The sequence below is a fragment of the Musca domestica genome, unplaced genomic scaffold (assembly GCF_030504385.1).
Source record: "Musca domestica strain aabys unplaced genomic scaffold, Musca_domestica.polishedcontigs.V.1.1 5, whole genome shotgun sequence".
Taxonomy (NCBI): Eukaryota; Metazoa; Arthropoda; class Insecta; order Diptera; family Muscidae; genus Musca; species Musca domestica.
Genome location: NW_026712346.1, coordinates 8,911,712 through 8,917,121, shown reverse-complemented (window position 1 = coordinate 8,917,121; position 5,410 = coordinate 8,911,712).

Below are 5,410 nucleotides of genomic sequence, written 5' to 3'. Positions count from 1 at the left end.
TGAAAAAAAAAAAAATATTTTTCAAGACAGCAGACAAATATACATACATAACATACACAAAATTGGCAGATGTTTACATGCATGGCTCAATAAGAAAGGTTGGTCAACTTCAAAGAAACTGGAAAAATGCAACTCTGTGCTGGGGTCTTGTAGTGTCAACTAGACTTTTAAATATGCAACAGTTGGCTTTGTTTTTTTTAATTATACCCTACACCACATAGTGGTCAGGGTATTGTGTCTTTGTGCATTTGTTTGTAACATGCAAAAGGAAACGAGATAGACCCATAGTTCCTTTTGATGATCTGCATAGAATCATATTCTGAGTCGAATTATGCATGTCCGTCCGTCCGTCTGTCCGTATGTCTGTCCACGTATTTTTGTAAACAAAGTACAGTTCGCATTTATTTCCCTATCCAGATGAAAGTTTTCACAGATCATTTGTTTGGCCCAAGGACGAACCCTATTGAAATTGGAGATAATCGGTCAAAATTTAGATATAGCTCCCATATATATCTTCGTCCGATTTGCCTTTTATTGTGCACCAAACGTGTAATATCAGCCCGAATAGTATGGAATTTTGCACATACAACCAAATTAGGCCTGAAAATAAGTATGCCAAATTTGATCGAAATCGGTTCAGATATAGCTATGCTTCCATATATATTGTTCATCCGATTTGTTATTTTTGTCCTCCACAGCCGCAATATGCACTCTGTAACAACAATATTTGGGGAAATATAGCAAATATAGCTCAGAAATACATTTGCTAAATTTTATTGAGATCGGTTCAGATTTGGATATAGCTCCCATATATAACTTCGTCCGATTTACTTTTTATTGTGCACCAAACGTCTAATATTCGTCTAAATGGAATGGAATTTGGCACTTACGACCGAATTGAGTCTAGAAGCTAGTATGTCAAATTTGGTGAAGATCGGTTCAGATATAGCTATAGCTCCCATATATATTGTTCATCCGATTTGATATATAAGTTACCCAAAATTGTAATATGCACTCCGCAACATCGATATTCAGGGAAATATATAAAATACAGCAAATTTTATCGAGATCGGTTCAGATTTAAATATAGCTCCCATATATATATATATATATATATATATATATATATATATATATATATATATATATATATATATATATATATATATTAATTGTGCACCAAATGGGCAATTCAAGTCCGAATTTAAAAGATAAAAATGCTTAGGCATGTTTAGTCCTTTGAACTTTAAATTATAATTATAATCATAGCGTGTATGATTGAACTCTCCCATAAAAACTTTCAATTGTTATGTGGAGCTCTACTAAATTAGCAAAGTGGTGTAGGGTATCATAAAGTCGGCCCCGCCCGACTTTAAGACTTTCTATACTGGTTTTTATATCGGGGAACGCCCGCAAAACAAGAATGGAATTTCGGGGTTATTCTACAAGATGAAATCTAAAATAGTAGGACAATACAGTTTTATCTCAAAATTTTAAAATATTGTACCCATTTACGTCAAAAATTAGCATTTATTTTGCAACCAAATTTAAAATAATTTCAAATTATTGTATTTTTTATTCAAAGCAATACATAAATATACACAAAATGTGTGTAAGTTTTGTCAGAATAAGGCACCAAAAGAAAAAACAGCAGCGAAAAAACAACAGCAAAAAAAGCAGCTAAGTTCGGCCAGGCCGAGCTTTTAAAGCCCTCCACCATTGAAAACAAATTTGAACATTTACAAAAAATAAAATCTTTAAAAAATTCTGTTAAAATTTTAAAAATCCCGAATATAGCCGTTATATTGGGGTCTTTACGACGTGGACCTACAGAGGCATTGTTTGTCATAAGCCATTACCATATTCAAATTCGAAACTTGAAATAAACGGTGAATAATGTAGCTAAAATCATCAAAATATCAAATATAGGGAGGTACCGTTATATCGGAGCTGTGCGAAGACCTGGAACAACATAGATAATTTTTGTGTCATAGGCTGTAACACCCATAAGAACTTCAAATACGACATCTCAAACAATTTCGGTGGGTATTCTACCTAAAATCGTCAAACTACCGAATATAGGGAGGTACTGATATGGGCCTATACGAAGACCTGGATCTGCAAGACAAGTTTCTGTCACAGACTGTAGTTCCCATTACGAACTCTAAATACGTAATTTGAAACTATTCTGGTGAATAATGACGCTAAAATCATCAAAATACCGAATATTCGGAGGTACCGTTATAAGGGGGCTATACGAAGACGTGAACCTGCACAGACAATTTTCTTTCATAGGCTTTAGTATCCATTACGAATTTCAAATTCCAAATTTGAAATAATTCCGGTTAATAATGTCGCTAAAATCATCAAAATATCAAATATCGGGAGGTACCGTTATATGGGGGCTATATGAAAACGTGGACCTACATGGCCCATTTACGAACTGAACCTGCCTACTGGAACTGAACCTTCTATCTCAATTCGTTCGAAAGATAGAGTAATTACAACAGACAGACGGACATCGCTAAATCGACTTAGAATTTTACGCTAATCAAGACTATATATAGTTTGTTGGGTCTGACATGAGTATTTCGATTAGTTACAAACGGAATGTCAAAGTTAATATTCCCTCCATAGTATGGTGTAGGGTATAAAAATAGGGGGTAGATTTGTTCTACCTTCTGTAATGTAAACAAGATCAACAGACTGTCATCTATCTATCTATGTACCTGTAGGGTTTACAAGAAATCAAATTATATTTATGATAACGTACTTATTTTGTTGTTTATAGTTTGACTTAATCCCGTTGTTGTGGCCTATTATAAGCGATTGCTACTGGATAATAATAATGTTTATATCGAAGGAGTTGAATTTAGTCGCACCAGAGGAAAATTTCCCCTAAGAAAACCCTACAGAACTTATGCTTCAACATTACCATTGAGATTCCGTCCGGGCCCAACGCTTTGGATGACTTAGCATTACGGATGACATTTGCAACATCACCCATCGAAACTGTGGTGGTTCCTCCTCGGCAGGAAGAGATCTGATACGACGTAGTACTCTTCGCTTCGCCCTATCGCTCTCGGGGTGCTCGACAAATTGTCGGTTAAAATACTCCGCGCACCTCTTCTTTTTTCCAGGGTTCGAGAGCGACTTAACCGTTGCCCACAGCTTACTCATATCGGTTCCAATGTCGCAGCACTTCAGATGGTGTAGCCACTTTTTCCTCTTATGCTCCTGTACCAACCGGTTGACTTCCACTGTCAAATCACTGATTCTAGGATCAGTAGGGTTGGTACGACGGAGATCATCACGCTCGTTTGCTAATCCCGCTGCCTCTGCTGGGAAGTTTGGTCTTAGTTTGGAGAGTTGGGTAGGTTTGGCGGTGCAATTGAAGAGGTGCAGCGTATTGTGCCGGGCAGATGTCACGCACATCTTCGTCAATCGTGCGCAATACGTATTGAGACGACCGCACCATCCTGAACGTAATTGCGCCAAAACTGCCCTGGTTTGTGTAGGCAGCTGACGCTGTTCAGCTGCAACGGAGGGGGTGGGGGTGGATTCCATGGACGGCGTTCATCAAGCAGGTACTGCACCGAAAGCATATGATTATGCTGACGTAAGGGAAAGGTTTTCGCCTCCTTCATGGAACAGGAACGCTTATCCGCCACCTCCACTTGTAGTGCGATCATTCGCAATATGTTGTAGGCTGCAATTTTCATTCAGCTTGGTTTCCTGTACCGCTGCGATCTTAATATTCCTCCGATTCATAAATTCCAATATATAATCTATTTTGTCCGTTGTAATTGAATTGCAAGAACGATGTACAATCCAGAGTTGGAACAGCAACATGTGGCGTAAGATACAGCGGTATTGGTTGCCGTTCGGGAGACTGCTGTGGAGTTCCATTCTCCGGCGACGACTCTGGAGGAGACGACGAAGACATGGACTCGCTGGGGACTACGCTATTGCAGCCAGCGTTCGAAAATAAACAGTATGGTACTGTACCGTAGTGTTCTGTATCGTTCGAGGTGGAGTGGTACACAAAGATAATGTACCGTACCGGAGCACAACCCTACGATTTTTTAATGCTCCGATTGCGAAACACTAAGTTTTTCTAGTGCTCCGACACCAGAACACTACGACCATCATTGTGTTCCGGTACAACATCACTAAAGTATTTTTAGTGGTAGTGTACCAGTACACTACCGCTAACTTTTTTTTAGTGATACAGTACCGGAACAGTACACTATGTTTGTGTACTGTTTATTTTCGAACGCTGATTGCAGCACGTCGCAACACAGTCCCTTTATCTGTAGTCTGGCAAACGTCTTAGTCCGGAACAGTTCTTGAAGTGCACCCATTTTCTACATCCATTACATCGCACCGAAACAGATATGTGGTGGATGACGTTCTGACAAACTGAGCAGAACTAAGATCCGGAGCAAGCATTCCGGGATATACAAACATGTACATACTGGGTTGGTAGCCGCTGCCCGAAACTGGGATGTTGTTGTTCCGGGTCAATCCGGTATCGTAGAACCCGCTGCCGTGGGATTGATTTTTTTCTTGCAAAGCCTACATGCAATAAATGAATAAACTGATTCGTCAACACAAAACAATATTTTTTATCTATTGTTTTGTTTGACGAATCAGTTTTTGTAAAATAATAGAAACACAGCCCTGAGGCAAAGCCCGTCAGAATTGTTTAAAATTATATGGAACAAATTTTTTATTTATTTGATATTTTCCCTCAATATTAAAATGAGTTAAATAGCGTGAAAAATGAATGAAATGCCTTTTTTTTTCTTTAAAAAATATGACCCAAATTGTTCAATCTATAAATTTTATGGTAAAAGTGGTTAATATTGCACGTTTCTTAAAATGATTGATTTTGAAAAAAAAAATATTTTTCAAGACAACAGACAAACATACATACATACACAAAATTGGCAGATGATTACATGCATGGCTCAATAAGAAAGGTTGGTCAACTTCAAAGAAACTGGAAATATGCAACTCTGTGCTGGGGTCTTGTAGTGTCAACTAGACTTTTAAATATGCAACAGTTGGCTTTGTTTTTTTTAATTATACCCTACACCACATAGTGGTCAGGGTATTGTGTCTTTGTGCATTTGTTTGTAACATGCAAAAGGAAACGAGATAGACCCATAGTTCCTTTTGATGATCTGCATAGAATCATATTCTGAGTCGAATTATGCATGTCCGTCCGTCCGTATGTCTGTCCATGTATTTTTGTAAACAAAGTACAGTTCGCATTTATTGCCCTATCCAGATGAAAGTTTTCACAGATCATTTGTTTGGCCCAAGGACGAACCCTATTGAAATTGGAGATAATCGGTCAAAATTTAGATATAGCTCACATATATATCTTCGTCCGATTTGCCTT